We start from the raw sequence: 6,805 nt of genomic DNA, 5'->3' as shown, positions 1-6,805 counted from the left end.
GGTATCTTTGCCCCTGACCATGTACACATGTTTTGAACACATTTCCACCCAAATAACACCCTTTAAACTCCCACTCCCGAAATCACAGGTTTATTGAAAGTCATTATTCATATCATACATACCGGCTTATGCTGCTACTAAGCTACTGGGGATGCACAGTTTTCAGGGGTAACCAGTCTGGCTTCACCTTTATTATGAAGACTAGCTACCCCTACCGTCACAGACAGAATAAAAGATTTGTGAAGAGCTGAAATGCGCAGCTATCCTGAGCTTCAAAAATAAACCCTTTTATCTCCCCTACCTCTTTTTTCAGATGTATCTCTTCTTCAGCACAGAGAAGCAGATTCATACCATATTGAAGAAACACCCATGTGTAATATTTGTAAAGACAATTGAGACATTCAATTGTTACATATGGGTCTTTTGAAAGTTAGTTAATAACAGTGGGAGTTAATGGCCAGTTTGTGACATTGCTTTCTACGGTTCTCCTCAGAAGCCCTCTGACAAAGCATATTTTTAGACAAACTGTTCAGCACCAAACAGGTGATTGCAATACTTTTCCATAGCAACATAATGTTGAGGTTGTCTCCATAACATTGTTTGCGAGGGGGGGCGCTGAGGAGAAAAGTGAGAATCAATGTTTTAGAGTTTGCAACATTTGTACATGATTTGTCAATGCTCAATTTGGCAAACAAAGCCACTTCAGCATTAGGCACATTCATTGTAAATTGTACTCGATGAAAGCTTGGCATTCTAACATTGTATGTAAGTTTGAATGAAAGTGTAAAAAATGTTTCTCCTCAAAAATAAAATTAATGGGTTTGGTAGATGTATAAGCTTTCATTTCAGACCCAAATCAATCTTATATTGATATGATAAAAGTTTTCTCAACCTAAAATGAATATGCATGTCTCCTTGAAAAGTAGGCCCAGAACAAAACGCCTCTATTTTATCTCAACTTGCTGTTTAGAAAGACCCCTATAAGAATTAGGCAAATGACTAACAAGTCACAATAACTGAAGGAACCATTTTAAACTCAAATAAAAACATTTCCAATGCCGGGAAACAGGGCAATATTTTTTTACAATTGCTGACTGACTTTCCTTTCAATGTTCAATATTATAGGATCTTACTACTACTACTACTACTACTACTACTACTACTAATAATAATAATAATAATAATAATAATACAAATAACAACAACTTTATTTCATATACTGTAGCTCTTTTCTCCCAATGGGCCTAAAGGTGCTTCACAATTACAGTATGGTGCCCTGTATGCAGCACATAGGAATTGTTACAGCCAGTCCCTGCCCAGGTGAGTTTACAATCTATGATTTTGTGGCCTGAGTATCAAGATTCCCTCTCACCGTACTCCTCATAGACCAATACAGGCACACAGTGGAGTCAAGTTCAGGCCTAGAAATGGAACAGTCCATGAGGCCAGCTGCCATCTTAGTTTGGGTATAAAACCCCACCCAGTCTGTTAGTTTTTTGCTTGTCAAACTTTCTGTTTACAGGTCAGGAATCATGTTATTCTTTGTTCCCTAGCACTGCATCTTTCCCTGTTCCTCTTTATCAGGCTTCCAGTTCTACCGATCTACAGGTACCTTCTTGTCTGTTGTCTTGTATTCTATTGCACTATTTTGTCCGCTCTTTATTATTTGTCCACTACTACTATTGCCTTTTGCATGTAGCACTTCAATTCTTGCAGCTAACTTTAGTTTGTCCTGTTATTTCCCTTAGTATTATTTCACCATCTTGTTTGTTCCCTTAGCTACCATAGTCTTTTGTTTGTTGATCTGTACACTTTGCAGACTCCATTTTGTTTTCCCAGTCTTATTTACTTTAGTGTAACAATAAACCCTGTCCGTTTTTACGTTTTTCGGTCTCCTGTCTTTTGTGGGTTTCCATGTTACCTCCAAGGGTTCCATACACTCTGATGCTGAGGCACCCTCTTCTAGCTGAAGGCCGCTGGAATGGTGAACATTTCCTTAACTTTCAAGTAATGGAGTGGGCTGTGTGGTAGTGGAGAACTAAAAATACCGATTGTCCAAAAATGAGTAGAATAAGACAAGTAATGATTTCTTTATTACGATGCAATTGCAAGCAGACCAAAATGATGAAATCTCACAAGCTTGGTCTGAACACTCAAAGAACAAAACAATTTGTATACATCAAAATCACCGGATATATTACGCAATTGCTTATACAGCTAAACTAATGTAATGCCCATATAAGGATTATGAAAAACACCTATTATGCCAAGCTAAACAGAATGAGTTTTTCACCACTATTCCTACAACAACTGTCTAATCTTGTTAGTGACATATGACCCTGAAGTTGCTAACTGTAACTCTTCTCTGGTAAACAGTCTGTATGCTTCACTATCTGGTGCTCCCCAACCTCCTCAAACATTCCTTACAAACTGTTCAAAACTGATTAACCATTTTGTCACCAGAGTATTCTTAGTATACCATAATGTGTCTCACAACCCATAGCATAATCCAATTCTCAGGCCCAGAATTCCTTGCTTCGACAGCTGTAACTCAGTCTGAGCAGACTGGTCTAGCTGTTGGGATAATGAAGAACAAGATGAGCTCGTGAAGAAGGACTCAGAGGACCATCTAGATTTGAAATGACTAATATTGTGCTCTTGTCTTTCAAGAATATTCTTAATTTTTTCTAAAGAGTCTTAAATGTAAAGTGTCAATCAACACAACTACCTCTAAATATTACCAGTGTCCACTATAAAATGTGCATGGTTATCCCCCAAGAGAGCTCACTGCCCTAACTTGATTATTACATATTTTTTACAAGATTTTGTTTTTGACACTGTAGCAATGATTTTTCCAGCCTCTCCTTTCCTTAACCTTTCCTGATCCAGGTACAAATTGGACACAGTGGGGGTTAACAGGAGCGGTAGATGGCATTGTAGTTCTAGAAATATGTAGAATGTTCTTGTCACAGGAGACCGGGACTATCACACCAGGGATCAATTTGCCAGGCACAAACACAAGAGTTTATAAAATTAATTTATTGGAAAAAAGTTATCCACAACTGACAAACAGGCAACACATACCCAATCGTGGAAAACTGGGGATACCCTGCATAACTATATGTAGGGACCTACTTGCAGAGATTTCCCCTGTCCTTCCTTCACAGTGCCTACAATGACTGTTTTTCAGACCTGGACCGGCACTTGGGCTCTGAATCTGCAACTGGAATTCATCACCAGAGCTGAAGTTCACTAGGGGTCTCAATCCCCACCTTTATATACACTAAGCCCCAACATTGCAACATTCAAGGCCAGGTGCTGTCCATGTGCCCAGCCCCTAGTTGCTGGTTGAAATGCAACATAACATTAGTTACATGAAAAATGTTACAGGGAAAGGTCAGATAGTTTTTGCAACATTACTCCTGAAAGCAAAATTAACCCCATGTCTCTGAAATGCTGGAATCAGGTTAAAAGATAATACATGAATATACATACCATAATACAACTGTATTATTGACAGGTAGGGGTAATGAAGGGCTTGACTTTTATTAAACGCAGTCACATTTACCCCTACTGTCACAGTCCTCTATACCATAGGTTGCTGTTGTGGTGATGCGATAGCTTGTGTATCTGTGCTGACCCCCTGTTAACGCTCTTATATTGCTTGCAGATTCAGGATCTACTGGAAAAAACAATGGGTTGGCTTGCACTCAAAAATATTGCATAAAACATATAAAAATGGAATTAAAAGACTTAGTTTTGGATTGGATTCAATTCACTATTATTGCAGAATCTGGGGGAATTTGTAGTTGGCCCAGGGTAGGTGGTTAGGCCTCCTGGGAGGGTTGCGGTAGGAGTTAACCCCTTCATTACCTTAGCGGTTACTACTGCTTAGGTAATGAAGGGGTTAGCCACTCCCGCTACCCACCCGAGAGGCCTAAACACCCACAAAGGGACAAATACCACCTTAATAGTTGCCCAGAGGTGGGTGTTTAGGCCTTCAGAGAGGTATTAACCCCTCCCTTACCTTAGCGGTGACAACCGCTAAGGTAATGAAAGGGTTAACCCCTCCCGCAAGGCCTAAAACACCCACCCGTGGGCAACTGCCCTCTCTAGAAGCAACTACAAGCTTCATCCACCCCCTCTACCATCAACAAAGCAGTTTCTGCTATTAACCACTTCATTTCCTTAGTGGTTAGCCACTAAGGTAATGAAGCTCAACTGTAAATTTATTTTTATTACCTAGGATTAAATCCGGGAGTCTCCAGTGCTGAAATGATTGCGTGTCAGTTCCGGAGACCCCCAGTTTCAATCATAGTTACATATAGTTACATAGTAGATGAGGTTGAAAAAAGACATCCATCCATCAAATTCAACCTATGCTAAATTTAGACAACAGATACTTTATTCTATATCTATACTTACTTATTGATCAAGAGGAAGGAAAACAAAAAAACCCATTAAGGGGAAAAATTAATTCCTTCCTGACTCCAAGAATTGGCAATTGGATTAATCCCTGGATCAACATCCTTCCCATGTATACTTATTTGGTATATCCCTGTATACCTTTCCCATCTAAAAAGATGTCCAACCTTTTTTTGAACAAATCTATTGTATCTGCCATCACAGTCTCAATGGGTAATGAATTCCACATTTTAACTGCCCTTACTGTAAAGAACCCTTTCCTTTGTTGCTGGTGAAATTTCCTTTCCTCCAACCTTAAAGGATGGCCCCGAGTCCTTTGTACTGCCCGTGGGATGAATAGTTCTTTTGAAAGCTCCTTGTATTATCCCTGAATATATTTGTATATAGTTATCATATCCCCTCTTAGATGCCTCTTTTCTAATGTAAATAAATCTAATTTAGCTAGCCTCTCCTCATAAGTTAGAATGTCCATCCCCTTTATTAATTTGGTGGCTCTTCTCTGCACTCTCTCTAGTTCCATAATGTCTTTTCTTAGGATTGGTGCCCAAAATTGTACTCCATATTCAAGATGTGGTCTTACTAATGCTTTGTAAAGGGGCATAATTATGTTTACTTCCCTTCCATCCATTGCCCGTTTGATGCAAGATAAGATCTTGTTTGCCTTTGCAGCTACTGCATGACATTGGGCACTATTGCTAAGCCTGCTGTCTACAAGCACTCCTAAATCCTTCTCCATCAAGAATTCCCCCAATATATCTCCATTTAATTTGTAAGTCGCCTTTTTATTCTTGCATCCCAAATGCATAACCTTACATTTATCTGTATTAAACCTAATTTGCCATTTTCCTGCCCACGTTTCCAGTCTCTCCAAGTCCTTCTGAAGAGAAATTACATCCTGCTCTGATTCTATTACCTTACACAATTTAGTATCATCAGCAAAGATGGAGACTTTGCTCTCGATCCCAACCTCAAGGTCATTAATAAACAAGTTAAAAAGCAGGGGTCCCAGTACCGATCCTTGAGGTACTCCACTCACGACTTTAGCCCAACCTGAAAAAGTTCCATTTATGACAACCCTCTGTTGTCTGTCCTTTAACCAGTTTTCAATCCAGGTGCATATATTATTACTGAGTCCAATTGTCTTTATTTTGTACACCAACCTCTTGTGTGAAACCGTATCAAAAGCCTTTGCAAAATCTAAGTAGACCATATCAACTGCATTACCCTGGTCTAAATTCCTACTTACCTCCTCAAAGAAACAAATAAGGTTATTTTGGCAAGATCTATCCTTCATAAATCCATGCTGACTATTACTAATCAATTTGTTTTCCATTAGGTATTCCTGAATATTATCCCGTATTAAACCTTCAAGTAGTTTCCCTACTATTGAATTCAGGCTTACAGGTCTGTAATTCCCCGGGTGTGATCTAGCTCCCTTTTTAAATATAGGCACCACATCTGCTTTACGCCAATCTTGTGGTACTGAGCCTGTGGAAATGGAGTCCTTGAATATTAAATATAATGGTTTTGCTATTACTGAGCTTAACTCCTTGAGAACTGGAAAAATGTGCCCACTCCCAATTAAGCGATTTCTACACCAAGACAAATTTCCCTAGCCAATTCCAGTCTGGGTTTCGTCCCAAACACTCCACCGTAACTACCCTGCTAAAAGTTTGCAATGAAATCCAGTGTGGAATGGAACGGGGACAACTCACTGGTGCAGTATTCCTAGATTTTGCAAAGGCTTTTGACACAGTTGATCATGTTATCCTGCTTAACAAACTCCAGAGCTCTGGAATAGGGAAACATGATTTAAACTGGTTTCAGTCCTACCTATCAGGAAGATCCCAACATGTGTCCATCTCAGGCTCTAACTCCAACCCCCTGGATATCACCTGTGGTGTCCCGCAAGGCTCTGTTCTGGGGCCCCTACTCTTCTCAGTGTTCATTAATGATCTTCCCACAGCTTGTAAGGAAGCCTCAATACACATGTATGCAGATGACACAATCCTATATGCACACAGCCATAGCCTCTCTGACCTTCAACACATACTTCAGTCTGACTTTTTGAGACTCGAAACTGGATTTCCCAAAACAAACTGTTTTTAAACACTGACAAGACTGTAACAATGGTATTTGGGACCAAGACTAAATTTGTAAAGCTTCCAGTGACTGAGCTACTGATTAGAACCAACGCTAACACCACCCTAACACCTGACACTAGTTTTAAATACCTGGGCTTATGGTTTGACTCCCACTTAACATTCGAGATGCACATTGATACCCTGACAACCAAGACCTATGCCAAACTAGGGGTACTTTACAGGAACAAATCCTCCCTAAGTCTCCTGGTCAGAAAGCGTATTGCACAGCAGATGCT

At 39.7% G+C, this 6,805-nt stretch overlaps 1 long non-coding RNA gene across 1 annotated transcript in view; it reads right to left on the bottom strand.

The window, feature by feature from the left end:
* Positions 1-2,094: 2,094 nt before the first annotated feature.
* LOC142491679 (uncharacterized) overlaps positions 2,095-6,805 on the bottom strand; it is a 28,194-nt gene continuing 23,483 nt past the window's right edge. The window contains exon 5 of the long non-coding RNA XR_012800451.1: positions 2,095-3,679. This is a non-coding gene — a long non-coding RNA (uncharacterized LOC142491679). The remainder of the gene's footprint in view (positions 3,680-6,805) is intronic.

The sequence above is a fragment of the Ascaphus truei genome, chromosome 3 (assembly GCF_040206685.1).
Source record: "Ascaphus truei isolate aAscTru1 chromosome 3, aAscTru1.hap1, whole genome shotgun sequence".
Classification (NCBI taxonomy): domain Eukaryota; kingdom Metazoa; phylum Chordata; class Amphibia; order Anura; family Ascaphidae; genus Ascaphus; species Ascaphus truei.
This window is presented reverse-complemented; position numbering and strand designations above follow the sequence as displayed.